The sequence below is a fragment of the Anguilla rostrata genome, chromosome 10 (assembly GCF_018555375.3).
Source record: "Anguilla rostrata isolate EN2019 chromosome 10, ASM1855537v3, whole genome shotgun sequence".
In the NCBI taxonomy this organism is placed as follows: Eukaryota; Metazoa; Chordata; class Actinopteri; order Anguilliformes; family Anguillidae; genus Anguilla; species Anguilla rostrata.
Genome location: NC_057942.1, coordinates 30,825,668 through 30,840,224, shown reverse-complemented (window position 1 = coordinate 30,840,224; position 14,557 = coordinate 30,825,668). Strand labels below are relative to the sequence as shown.

Genomic DNA, 14,557 nt, shown 5'->3' with positions numbered 1-14,557 from the left:
CAGGAATGTCGTGGATTGAGCTCTCACAATGAGCGGAGCCAGGAACACGTCGCCGGGTGACCTCAGGAAGCGTCAGCTTGTTGATTTCTGTTTTGGAAGATAAATAAGAGGCCGTTTCTCTTCTGACTCATGTCAGTGCTACGGGGGTAATTAAGTCGTGCATCAGTCAACTGCGTACACACACAGAAGGAGAGGGAAGTCTGTGTGTATAAGTGTGTGTATTTGTGTGTGTGTGTGTGTGTGTGTGATATATATATATATAGAGAGAGAGAGAGAGCGAGAGATGATGAACTGGGCAACAGATATTTTCCTTTTTGGGCAACGCCACTGCTGTTTGTTCTAGCACCAACGCTTTGTATTCGTTTACCCAAAGTGACTCTTCATACAGCTGTTGTTTTACGCTGCCACCGTGCCCCTATAAACTCCACACATAGAGGCTTGTATTCTCTGAGGAATTGGAAATAGGTCACAAGTCAACAAAAGTATCGCTCCCCCCCCCAGCCCCCCCACCCCCCTGGCCTTTTCCCATGTGTCACCATGAGTTCATGTCATGTTGTGGACTAACCACAACAGGGGCAGAGGGCGACCACTCACGCGCTCTCTCCGCGGTAATTAATTGATGATGTAACCGGCTTCAATTAATTCGGCCCCGCGGAGGACCGCATCATAGCGCGGACTTCACCTCCCCGAGCGTGCCACTCGATCGCCTTCACGGGGTGCGCTTTTGATGCAGGGAAGACGCAAGGTTCGAGGATTACGGGGGCCAAATGGAGCAAATGGTTGAATTATTTACCACTGCTGAAACTCTTTCGGTGTACATGGAATGGAAGAAGCGGGGGAGGGGTGAAAATACAGAGGTTTTTTTTTTTTTGCTGTTCTTGTGTTCTGTTTGCGTTGCAGTCTTCCATTCATCCTGTTCGGTGGGAGTGTGTGCACGCATGCGCGCACGTGTCTGTGTGCGTGCACGCGTGTGTGTGAGCGTGTATGCATGCGTGTGTATGTGTGTATGTGTGTGTTTTCTGAAGCTATGGAATCGGGCATAAACTAGGTCAAGTCATTTGCCCAAGGTCAGACGCCCAGGCATGGCCTGATCCAGCCTGTCACATGGAGGTTTCTCCAACGAAACAGAATCCCTTCTCGTCCCCGACAACGACTTAATCCGCAATTATTTTATTTTATTCCAGGAAAGGGGAGTCGGAGGGGAGGACGCAGTTGACGGCTTAATTCGCGGGGAAGGACAACGTGGGCACTCGTTAAGGTGAATGAAATGTTAAGCACCTAATGATGCTTTGTCTGTTGCACACATACGTTCGGACTGTGAGAGGGAGGAGAAGTGACTAGAAAGCGTGGATTTGTTGACTCTCTGCCCGGAGCCTTTATTCTCGGCTTGCCTGTGCTCTGAGGGCAGGTTTTGTCCTGCTTTTTCCCCTCTCCATTATATGTGATAAAACGGAACTACATTACCCAGAATCCTCATGTCTGTGACTGCTGTTCATTAAGCAGGACCTGAGGCCTGTTTGTGACATTGAATGAAAGCTTTTCCCTGGCAAGAGAACTGAACAGCATATTTTGTTAATCGCTATATCAAATCAGTTTGTATCAATGGACTGATTGACTGATTTATTGATTGATTACTGAGTGCTTAATTGGTTGATTGATATCAGCATCCTTGGACCAGTAGGGAAAGATCACAAAAAAGGATTCTATAAACGAGGTCTCTCAGTTTGCACATCCAGTTAATGCACTGGGTTCTAGACAGTCTGGAATTTAATGTGGAATTAAATCCTGACCATTGCTGTGCCATCTGTGCCAGGGAGTCGCACAGCACCATGAAAAGCTTTGCCTCCGGTCGACCGTGTGCCTGTGGCCTGCCTTCACCCGCCACACATGCTTTATTTCCCCCAGCATAATGGCTGTGCTACGCAGTTAGCTGACAGAGTGAAAAGATGCGCATTTCAGAGGAAGTGCATGCTGGTCTATGGTGTTCTGAACTGAGAGAGGAGGCTACAGTGAGAGGTGGGAAGTACACACGTGGCTGGGTGTCCCAAATGTGGTTGAATAAAGAAGAAAATGTGGGTTTAAAAAAAAAAAAAACACCATCATGGTTAAACTGAACATACGCGATTAATTCGGAATTAATGAAAATGAATCACGTCCTGGCACAGCATGTGGAGGACTTCCTTATATGAACCGTTGTCAGAGCCATCAAATCCTGGACTTGAAGAGCGGCCATTAAACATTAAACTTAAACAGGCCGCGTTCCATCCTCTGAAAGGATGTGCTTTCTCTTCTGCGCTCCAGAAAAAAAAAAAGAAAAAAAAACAGACCATACATTATTTATTCCGGGTGACAGTATGGTGGATGCAACAGAATTAAATGTGAGTGGCAAAGCTAGCGCTGCAGCCTCACACGGGTCTCTGTGTGGGTCTGTTGTGCATTTTTGAACGCGTTTGCTCCCGCACGCGTCTCCGAGCGAGCGTACCTTGTACACGCACGCCCCCCCCCCCCACCGCCACTCCCCCCTACCCCCCCCCCGCTCCCCCCCCTCCTTCCTCCAGTCAAGTAAAAGCCTCATGAGAAGGCAACCTTCACAGGCGCTCTCTCCTCCGTGAAGCGTTTTGGGGGGCATTAATTTTTTAAAGGCTTTACGCGTCAGTTCAGTGGGCTTTGCTTCGGTTTAGCTCCAGCGCGGAGAGCCGGGCTCCACTTCGGGGATTTTCGATCCCCCCCCCCCCCCCCCCCCCGTTTCGCTAAGATGACCGATGGAGGGCCGTAACTTGAATCCGGCGAGCACGGCCGAGTCTCACGCCGGAGTAATTGCGGTGGAGTAACTCGCGCAGGGGTACGACCGCAGTGGCTCCCAGCGGGATTCAAACCGCAGCGCTACTGGCATGAGTCGAATAGCAACTCTTCTGCTAGTTTTTTGCTCCTCGTTGCTGTGGAGCCTTAGCTTATCGGCAGACTGAAAGTTTATATCTACTGACCTCTCCAAAACTCTCCATATTGCTTGGAAGCCTTGTTTCGGTGATGAAGTGTTTACTTTTACTTTCGTAAATTGTGCTTTACATATAACCAAGATGTTTTTCAAGCTGTACAGTGAGTTAAATAGACTGGAACTGTCAAATTGTTTTGTCAGCAAGCCATATTGCAGTCTCTGCTTTGCAGTGGATTTGTTATATTGTCTGAATTTATGGGATGCAGGTTAGTAGGATGTATAAGAACACTAGATTTAAGTGTTTTTACCAAGTCAATGGTTTAAGGAAATAAGAAGTAACCACAAAAATGGCAAATTGTACAAACCTTTACGTAAACCTTGGCTGTACTGTATTTAAATTGTTCTGCTGTTAAAAACCTGTAACATATACATATGAGTAGGAATCCCAGCATACATTTTTTTTTCTGTTTCCTTAAACAGTCTTAAAAATATATCAAGTTAATGTATAAAACTTGGGTTTGGATCATCAGCTGCTGTTGTGCAGGCATAAAATGGTCACAGCGTAGTACTGGTTTTACCAGTTGCCCAAGTCTGCAAGCTCTTAGCCGCTAATGTTGCTGTATAAAGTTGTATAGCTCACACACATATATAGGTATGGTCATTGGGCAGGTGGAGCCTATCTTCTAAAATCATGACAGAAACTATATGAAGCTACATGATGCTTAGAGGTCAGAGGTCATTGTTTTCACACAAATAAATGCCCCAGCAGGGCTCTACAGTTCTCCAAGATTTATGTGTGCTAACTGGAAAAATAAATCAGGAGCACATCTACTAATTGGGATGCATTAGTGTCTTCCTAAATTTCTCAACTTAGGAGCACATGTATGGGCTAGGCCCCTAAGTTCCAGTGAAGGCAAATCTTAATGCTACATCATACAGTCACATCCTAAACAATTATGTGCTTCCCCAACAGTTTAGGGAAGCCCCTTTCCTGTTTAAGCATGACAATGTCCCTGGGCTCACAGCAAGGTCCATATAGAAATGGTTTTGTCGAGAACAGTGTGGAAGAATTTGACTGGCCTGCACGGAGCCCTGCCCTCAACCCCATCAACACCTTTGGGATCAATTGGAAAGAAAGCTGTGAGCCAGGCCTAATCGCCCAATCAGTGCCCAACCTCACTAATGCTCTTCTGACTGGCTAGAAGCAAATCCTTGCAGCAATGCCCAAACATCTAGTATAAAGCCTTCCCAGAAGAATGGAGGTTGTTATTGCAGCAAAGGGTAGACCAGCTCCATATTAATGCCCATAATTTTAGATGAGAAGTTGGATGTCAGGTGTCCACATACTTTTGGCCATGTAGTGTAGTTTGTTGTGTCCTAACAGGGCAGATATTAATAATAATCTGGCTGACCAATGTTGGAAACCCCCACCGCACCAAAGTGTTTTTTTTTTTTTCTCAGAATTTTAAATGCATTTATAATACAAATTTATTAAACGCACAGAGATGTGAGGCAGCGAATTTGATAACTCATGGTTTATCATAAGTGCAAATGAAATAAAGACAAAATATATGTATCATAGCAAAATGTGACTTCTCTGGAAAACTTTGGCATGTATATAAGAACCGAAAAGTGCAGATGGGTCATCTAAAGCAAAGTGCATTTGATGTCACTCTCCCATTGTAGAGTGAACTAAATCCGGACGCTTATTCATTCTGCAGTACTTCAACAGGGATAAAACTCCGACAGAGATCATTGCTCGGGCCAAGATACCGTATATGCGTCCTCTTAGTTTCCCACAGAATGTCCAGGGTAAACCCGCTTTCTTGTCAGCAGCCCTCTATGGTTTCAGGAAATGTAATACCATAGTACCTTGTTTGAAGAAAAAAAAAGTGAGATCTGATAAAGCGTCCCTTGCCTTGCAGCCTACGAGAAAATAATAAGTCGCTGTAATGCACAGACACTCCCAGACCCGGGCTGTGTGCGCAAAATGAAAGGTCTTGTCGGGTTAGAAGAGTATCATGTAAGAAAATACATGTGAGAAGGGCGCGGGGAGCCAAACAAAAGCGCGGTGTGAAACTGGCAGGATTCTTCCCCTCTCGGGCCATTGTGGCCCCCCCCCCCCCCCGTGCAAACCCGAGCCTCGTATTTTTATGCCGCGTCCACCCGGTTTCCGAGGCGACGCTTCGTACGCTCAAAGCAACCACGGAAAAGCGCATTGAATTTTATTTCGGTTGTGGTTACCTTAAATATGTGGACCATTTCACTTTGTTATTGTTTGAACTACTGATACCGGAACAGGTGCTTATCGTTAATGATTGCTCCCTTATTCTGGGTGACTCACGCCTCGTTCGTTCCATACCTCACATGGCAGTAAATGACCTTGCAATTAAATGTGACCCAGCAGTCCGTAGCCCAGCACCCTTAAGCTCTGTGTACGCGGTGCTGGAAGTAGCCCTTTGGAAAGAGATCTCGTTTTGAACCCGCTAACCTTTGAGCTGACATGTAAGTTTGTAAACTCCGAGTCCTGCACAATGGTATCTGTGAGTCGTGCGGTGTGTCTACATTTCAGCTCTCTCAATGCACGTCTCCTCTTCCCTTCAGATGGTGGTCCCCCGGAGGCGAAGGTGCACAAAAGGAAAGGGATGTGACGGATGACAGCATTGTTCTCTTAAAGAAAAGTGAGATTCGGGTTCACACCGCCCCACCCCCTTGACTCATTGCAACGGGCCCTGTCTGTAACTTTTCATCATTCTTAGTAATATTAAATCTATTTCGTACCGTGGAAGTCTTCCACGCTCAATAGTTACGAAATTTGATAAATAATTACTTACTACCATTTTCATTGTTGATGGGTGTGTGTTTTCCCCCATATTTACCCTTAAATGTGTATCAATGGATCTGTTGTGAATTTTAAATGCTTGTTTTGTATCTTTTTTTTTGTTTGTTTAATGGGTGATTAATTCAATAAAGTATATATTTTTAAACCAAAATGATTAATTGTCCTGGTTCACTTTGTTTGTTGTGTTTTCCTTCTTGCTTTCATGTTAAACTCAACTCCAAGTACAAGTGCAGGAGGAATGTTGGTTGTATGAGAACCCAGGTATAGCACTGACTAATGAAAACTCACAACCACTGGAATAAAAAATTGTGAGAATGAAGAATTTCTCATAAGAGCGTCAGATTACTTAAAATGATCATAGTCATATGCCTTTATCTTAATGATTGAATAACTTCATCAAAGATTATTTCTATTTAATTTTGTTAATTAAATGTTAATTTTCTTTCAGTTGCATTGCCTGTAGGACAAATGAGCCAGTTTTAGTCGTAAGAAAGGTATAGGGTTACATAGAATGTATCAGAAATATCAGGTATTGCTTTTTATACCTTAATATTCTCAGATTTTTACATTTCAAACTACAAATACCAAGAGGAAGAGCTAGTACGATACCACAGATGTAATCTAATGAAAACTAATTGGCTGGTAACTGCTAATAGGTTGCCCTTCTTTAAACTGACATGCTTGATCTTTATTCAAAATGATCAAAGGCTTGTTCAGGGAAATTATCAAGCACTGATAAGTTCTAGTTCTGTGCCCTTTGCTATTGAACGCTCACCACAGGTTCAAATCCAGTCAATTAAAATGTCTGTCATTAACGTACCACTCGAATCGCTACAAAGTGTACGTGTAAAAAAAAAGAAGAAAAAAATCCAAAATCATGGAGAAATCAGAATGGCAGTTTGAAAGCAAATGAAAGTAAATGAAAACTGAGTGAGGACTCCCTGTGTTGTAAATGGAAGCGTCACCTCGCTAATCACATGACCTGCCTGCCCCCACGGTGCCCAATGAAATCAGGCGAAGGCTCCGTGTCCCTTCTGCACGCACTGTTCTCCCCAGCACCGTGTGGCTCCCCCTCCTACCTCATTGTCTCTGCTCATTTTGACTTCTGTTCTGCTTTGAGCGCCATCTGAAGTTCTCACCCGCGGCCGGCAGTGCATCCGCGGATCTCTCCCCTGTCTGTCGAACCCATTCTCTCAGATGTCAGATCTGAGCCTCCCTGCACCCACCGCGCCCCCCCCCCTCACCCCCACCCACCCACCTCATCCACCTACCCTTCTCCTATCATCACTTCTTCCACCGGGCGTTCTGTTAATTGGCGCATATCGTGTGTGCAGTGCCTGGATAATGGCCCAATTCACACCCCCCCCCCCCTCCCCATCTATGATCACGTGACACCTCCAACCCCCCCCCCCCCACCCCCCAATTCTGCCCGGGTTTCCCTGGCTACCGTGGCGTATCGGGGTGTATCGTGCTGTCGAATCGGATCCTCTGGCGGTCAGAATCGTCTGTAAGAACAGGGAGAGATCAGGGGCTCTGGGCTAAAACTCAACGCCTCACTCGCCCATGCCGGGACAAACCCCCCCTCCCTCCCCCTCCCCCCCCCACCCTCACCCCGCACCCTCGATTGCAGACCATGATGTCAGCCACTGAGAACTCTCTGATCTGCTGGAACCTTCCTTACATAAGCAACTCACGTAGCACTTTCTATGACAGGAGGTGATCATTCAAGGAACATACTGGATTTAATATTATTAATTCAGACCAATGGCAGCTGCATATTTATTGCATTGGACAATCCAAAAATGGTCATTAAGCATTTTTCACTTAGGACAAAATATGGAACTGAAAATAATGATTTGATAGTTCTATCTTATATATTTAGCTTAATATAGCAGGTGTTGGTGCAGGTCTTACTTTAGTGTTGAATTAATTCAACATCAAGGGGACACATTCACACGCACACACACACACACACACACATATCTGGCACACCTGGAGACAATAATAGGCATTGTGTGGTGCACCTATGATCTCATGAGTCATGTGACTGAGGGATGTGGAAACTGGGTCTTTGTCTGCTTCATACATCAGCTTATGGCTTTGGAGGCCCGGGTTCCCATGAGGGTGATAAACCTAAAGGGAAAAGCACAGCAGCCAGGGGACTCTGCTGTACAACCACTCTGTGAGGACTCTCACCTGGAAGTGCAATCACTGTGTTCCACTAAGGCTTTGTGTGCGTGTGTGTGTGTGAGGGTGTGTGTGTGTGTATGAGTATGTGTGCCTGTTTGTGTGCGTGTGTGTGTGTGTGTGTGTGAGTATGTGTGTGTGTGTGTGTGTGTGTGTGCCTGTTTCTGTGTGTGTGTGTGGCTGTTTTTGTGTATGTGTGTGTGTGTGTGTGTGTGTGTTGCTGTGTGTGTGCCTGTTTCTATGTACGTATGTGTGCGTGTGTGTGTGTGTGTGTGTGTGTGTGTGTTTCTATGTTCATGTGCCTGTCTGTGTGTGTGTGTGTGTGTCACACTTCCTGTCTGTGTGCCTGTTTCCGGGTTGTGTATACGCACATGTGCATGCATCATTGTGTGTTTCACTAAACTTGCACATGCATGTTTGTCTGTACTGGTGTGCTTGCACATGCATGTGTGTAATGTTTATGTTTATCAATGAAAAACACATACAGAGGAAAGAGTACTTTGACAGAATCACTAACACAAGCAGTTATTTTTTCAGTGAATCTACATTTTTCCCCATGTTGCTAAGTTACAGTTATCAGGTTAAATCAAGGGCAAGTCTCTGATTTTGAAGGTTAGGTCTGAAATCACAATAGGCACACCTCAATGTTGCAGCAAATGGCCTTAATTTGCTGAAACAGACAAAACTGTGATGGTCCCAGCACCTGTTAACAAACAACCAATGAAAGCCACTTGTTTTATTAGAGATCTTTCAGCCAGAATGTTCTGCACAATTATTTATTTATTTAACTTTTTTTCCAGCATAGGCAATAGGAACAAAACAGCTGCATTGAAGAATTACACTGAATATCTCGGTTGACTTATGGAAGATTTATTGAACGATTAAAGTTATGGATCATAGATTTAAAGAGGATCCTTACTGGAAGTTGCCGTGTTCTTCCCCGCAGCTTTCTGGCACAATTCAATTCGAGCAGAGAGCCAGGGTCACCACTGAAAGCACTGTCTTTTCTCTCAAATCACTTAGGATTGATCCCCTATAAACAGGCCACAAAACAAATGCAAGTTTTCTGTTGATGATGCTTGAATAAAAAAAAAGGCCAATGCGCATGACCTTGAGTACAGGCAGTAAGGGTATCTCGTATCCTAACTCTATTACACTTCACGGAGTTTTAAGAAAGTATGCTGCATTTCAGGTTTATCTCGAGATAGCGGGATTTTTTTTGTTATCTTGTTTTATTGGAAACGACTGAGGAGTACGAAAAAAAAAAAAATTTCACCGGGCCCCGTGCTCCCAACGGACGGCAAGATACCGAGCAACTCTCCCGAAGTATGAAAACTCTAGAAGAAGAAAAATGGGGGGGGGTGCGCTTTCATGAGTCCTCCCAGAAATGTGCCGCAGATAACCGCAAAAAAAAATGTATAAGCAGAAAGTGAAGAAGCAAAGCGTGCTCGTAACTGCTTTGGTTTAAAGAAGGCTTGAGGTACCATGCATACTGGGGGCTTCACTACCAGGAGGATGGTTAAGGATGGTCCTTTTGTTTTCCTCAGTGTGGCTTTCGGAAGAGCTGGAACTTTATTTATTTATTAATTTATTTCTTCACAGAGTAAAAAGTATTGAGGCGTTCAGGCAGGGCTGGATTACATATACGGTACGTGCTCGGTTCATCGGAAGTCAAACCACACTTTGCTGAACTCCTGAAGTTCATTACAGAAATGGCAAATCCAGAAAGCATGAAGTTTTGGGCATGCAAAATGTGGTAAATATGTGGCAGTTCTGATTCAATGAAGTTACTAAGTCAGAAAAACTGTGACTGTGTTTTTTTATTATTTTAATTAGCCTTGACCTGCACTAGATGATTCTTAAAATAACAATGAATGTCCATCAATGTCCTTCAAACCATTCAGGGGCATGCAACAGTCAACACTGTGGAGCAGACATGAGCTCTTGAAAATCCTTGAACACCATGAGCAAGGTTGTGCCGGTGCAGTCCCTGGAACTCCGGCTGAAAACGATCCCGAGCCTCAGCCTCCACCGAGGGCCAGAGGAGAAAGGCTCGGAGCTGTAGAGGTGGGAGAGACGGAGTCGAAACGAGTCTCCCCCTGAAACGTTTCGACGGGCTCGTCCTCAAGTCCTCGACCGTCTGAGCACATGACCCCCGGTGCCTCCGTCACTCATAACAAACACATACACGTATGAGAGCATGTCGCAAAAGAAAATTATCTGCACATCCCATTTCTTTTCTTTTCCTCCTCCTTCCCATTTTTTCAGCTCTACTGGTGTTCAGGTTACAATGTCAAAGGTCAAGGTCATGCACCTTTTTTTCTCTATATTTGTAGTCTCTCAGTCAGGTTTTTCACATGACTGTTGATAATACAGTTTGATGGAATGTGTCATCGGTACCATAGTATAGCGGTTAGGAAACTGAGCTTCAGACTTTCTTAAGAAAGGTGTTTGACCTGAATTAATTCAGTAAAATATGCAGCTGTACAAATGGACTATATGCAAAAATGTAATTTCTGTAAGTCGTCAGGGATAACCGGATAAGACAGAGACAGAGAGTCAAACTGTGACAGAGGCGGGAACTGTGACATCAGGGAAAATGGTGAGGTACGCAAGTTCTGATACAGCACAGTCACAGGAAGGAAGATTTAATCATGTTCCACAGCCCTTAAAATGGACAGAACATGCCTGACCAATCTCTCTCTCCTTCATTTTGTCCTCTTTACAAAGATTATCCTCATTGCTTCCCAGGATTTTAAAGTTTTTTTTTGTTTACAGTCTCAAATATTGGTATTATTTATTCATTTTCACTTGTTTTATTTCACTCCTTTGCATTTCATGGATTTGCACCTTCCCCCTTTAAAATGAAATGTTTCATCTCAAGAGGTTTTATCTTTAAATATATTCAGTTTTTTTCCGAAATTCTGACAATTCAGACAACGTTGATTAAAATTGATAGCGCAGGTGAGAGAGTGGCCTTTTGACCAATTTAATCAAATTTTCATAAGAAACATTTTATGTTGGCAGACTTGGTTTCTAAGAAATCATTCCTAAGTGGCTGGCTGGTTGTGTTGTTCTAATTCCTTGATATTTCAGTTTTTGAGATGTTGACAGCTGCACATTGAGCTATTGTTTGAGTGCTCTACACTTTAACATCAGCCTTGTGTGTTACGTGCAGGTGATACATCTCTCTCTCTCTCTCTCTCTCTCTCTATACATACATACATGCATACATACATACATACATTACAAGTCACTAGTTAATGTTTTTAAATATTTTAATAATATTTAAAAAATACCTTAACTACAACATGTTTTTGTCATCTAAGACACTTGTCTTATGTGAAATAAAATTTAAATAACTTTTTTTTCTTATGCTGGGTCTCAGGAGAATAAGTAAAGAGAAACAAAAGTTTCTGAGAATACAAACTTAATTATGTGCTGGTTTCACCATCTGAAATATCAGCATCTGTTCATGCTTTTTTTACTCCACGAAAACAGATTGGAGAGTTCATTTCAGAGATCTTTGAAATGTGTCAAATTATGCTTTTAATGGGTACAATTAGCTTGTGCATTTAATTGTGAGTCAAATTTAAGGACGGATGTCGGCTGAATTCAGGCCTAGTTTTTACGGTGTACTGTTCGTTCAGGTGTCGAGTCAGCCCATCCCCACAGGACCGCCTCGTATGGAATATTTCCCGTCTTGGGGTGCCACAGGGGATCGTGTCCCACGTTGCATCTTGTTACCGCTTTGCACGCAGTGTGTGTGTGTGTGGCTTGTTTAGTCAGACGGTCTAAATAGCGATTGATTCTGAGGCGTGGAATCGAGGACAAAAAAAACGAGCCGGTCTCCTGAGAGACCGCTGACCGACCGCTAGTCGAGCTGGGCGGGGGACGCTAGCGTCTCCCGGTTCCGTCGATATCAGAACGTCGCGGCAGAATTCCTGCGACAAATAAATAAATAAACGAACGAACGAATGAATAAAAAATAAAGCGGCCGTCTGGGCGGTGTGCTAAATCCTGAAGTAGGTCAATAATCGTTTCGTTTAAGCTCTGGCCTCTTGTGATTTGGGAAAAAAGTTCAGAGCCGTCTCCCAACCACTCTTCGAGCAGAATCTCGTGCCTGATTGTCCAACAGCTTTTGGACAAAACAGACAAAAGCATCTTTAAAAGGGGTAAGAAAAAAAGAAAAGTCCATGATATTGCCCCTTTATGATCTTATGTTTTTCTAAATTAAAATACATGTGACATTATTAAACCACAGTGAGAAAATGCTACACTTTCTATTGTTGATCAATTGTAGTTTACTGTAAACAATTAGTGGATGCATGCGTGCTTACTGTCCTGCACTGCAAAAACATGTTACGGCAGAACTCTGTAAAATAGTGAAGGTATGAAATTCATAACAGCTAAAATATTAATAATTGCACTATTTATGGTGAAACACTGTAATACATAAACATTCACTAGATATACAGCTTGCTACCGTATGCTAAACATTTTGTTACCATTATTTAAACAGTGAAGTTTTGGCAACCCAGTTACCAGTATTTTACCATAAAATTAGCTTCTGTTTTTTTAACTGTGTGGGTCTTTGGGGTAGGTTGTCACTTTGAAGGGTCTGAAGTCTGTTCAAACACAGCCACAATCTTTTCTCTCTGAGCCCAGAGAAAAAATGAAAGATTCTGCCCTACTGCCCTACAGTGCCCCTATTTCGGACTGACTCATCTCCGCCAAGTCTGCATCTCCCCAAGATTCATAAGCCACAATTCCAGAAAACACCAAAACTGAAAAAAAAAACTAGTGAAAACTATTTCCAGAGCCACTTACCTGTGTGCCAGAAAGTTCTGAAATGCAGGCCACACTTATGAGAAGCCTTTACAGAGATAGAATACACATCAATGTATTGCAAATATATGGAATATTTTATATGTATATGCACACACACATGCACACATACTGTATATATATATTTGTGAATTGTACTGTATTTTCCATAATTTTCCATTAAGACCTTAATAATGAGAATTTGTACGGACTGAAGGTGACGTAATCCGCACCATCTAAACTAAGATGGTGGGCCTTCCCAAGATCTGGGTGGCTGGCTCATTTGCTGTTCTTTGAAGCATGTTAACTTACCTGCCCCCCCACCCCCCCCTTCCCCCGTTTGCACTCTCATCCCTGAAAAAGACAATGCAGGCCCCCCAGTGCCGCCGTTCAGAAGCAAAATATTGAATAGTGAAATTGGTCAGCTTTGGCCTCCTGATAGCTAGGAGAGGGCATGCAGATAGGAGAACGTGCCCTCTCATCTGTTAGTAGGGTCACATCTTGCTGTAGCACCCCCCCCACCCAAACTTGAAGTTCTCTTTTATTGTCCTGGAAAATCCCCCGCAGCTCTGTGGTTTAAAACAAGTGGAACACGTTCAGCCTTTCAATTAATACGCACCCCACAGCATCGGCAGTGCACCCGTTTCTGTGGGATAAGGCAGGAATGAATGCTAAGGCCATTTCACCCAGTTGAAGTGCTCGCATTATTTTCTCCATTTCCAAGCCAGCGGTTCTGCTGCTGCTTTCACTGTTGAACCAATTTGACCATCTGGTGACATCACTGATCAGGTGTGACAGCTCAAGAGTTCATATATAGGGGTCATGGTCAAGGTAGGGTGGTGTTTGGAAGGTGGTGGTCTTTGCATGGTTATAGCATTGAAAATATTAGGTACTGTACTGTGCTGTACTGTACTGAGTATGATTATATTTGCAGGGTATTTACATTTTGATTGAATTACACATGCAAAACCTCTAATTGCACCTCTGACAGATCTTAAAATGTAATTTTTTTCTGTGATTGTGCATTTTGGAAAATTACTATCTGGAAATAAAAAGGTTTCTGTTCTTGATTTTAAGGGCCTAGATTCTATGTGTGTATGATACAAGTATTTGTGTGTGTGTGTGTGTGTGTGTGTGTGCATGTGTGAGTGGCAGTGTGAATGCGTGTGAATTACTGTGAGTGTGTTTGAGAGAGTGAGTGTGTGTGTGTGTGTATGCGTCTGCATGTGTGTGTGCGCGTGCATGCGTGTGTGCGTGTGTGTGTGTGCATGTGTGTATGTGTATGTGAGTGTGCATGTGCGTGTGTGCGCATGTGTGCGTGTGTGAGTGTGAGTGTGAATGAGTGTGAGTGTGTGAGTGTGTGTGAGAGAGTGAGTGTGTGTGTGTGTATGCGTGTACGTGTGTGTGCGCGTGCATGCGTGTGTGCGTGTGTGTGCATGTGTGTATGTGTATGTGAGTGTGCATGTGTGTGTGTGCGCATGTGTGAATGAGTGTGAATGAGTGTGAGTGTGTGAGTGTGTGTGACAGAGTGAGTGTGTGTGCGTATGCGTGTACGTGTGTGCGTGTACATCCATGCGTGTGTGCGTGTGTGTGTGCGTGTGTGCGTGTGTGCGTGTGTGCGTGTGTGTGTGTGTGTGTGTATGTGTGTATGTGTGTATGAGTATGTGTGTGTGCATGTGCGTGTGTGTGTGCGTATGCGTGTACGTGTGTGCGTGTACGTCCATGCGTGTGTGTGTGCGTGTGTGTGTGCGTGTGTGTGTGTGTGT

General features: G+C 43.9%; 1 long non-coding RNA gene across 1 annotated transcript in view; it reads left to right on the top strand.

The window, feature by feature from the left end:
• The window catches only part of LOC135233196 (uncharacterized), a 56,785-nt gene extending 50,863 nt beyond the window's left edge, over window positions 1-5,922 (top strand). The window contains exons 3-4 of the long non-coding RNA XR_010323782.1: window positions 1,185-1,258; window positions 5,540-5,922. This is a non-coding gene — a long non-coding RNA (uncharacterized LOC135233196). The remainder of the gene's footprint in view (window positions 1-1,184; window positions 1,259-5,539) is intronic.
• Window positions 5,923-14,557: the final 8,635 nt, after the last annotated feature.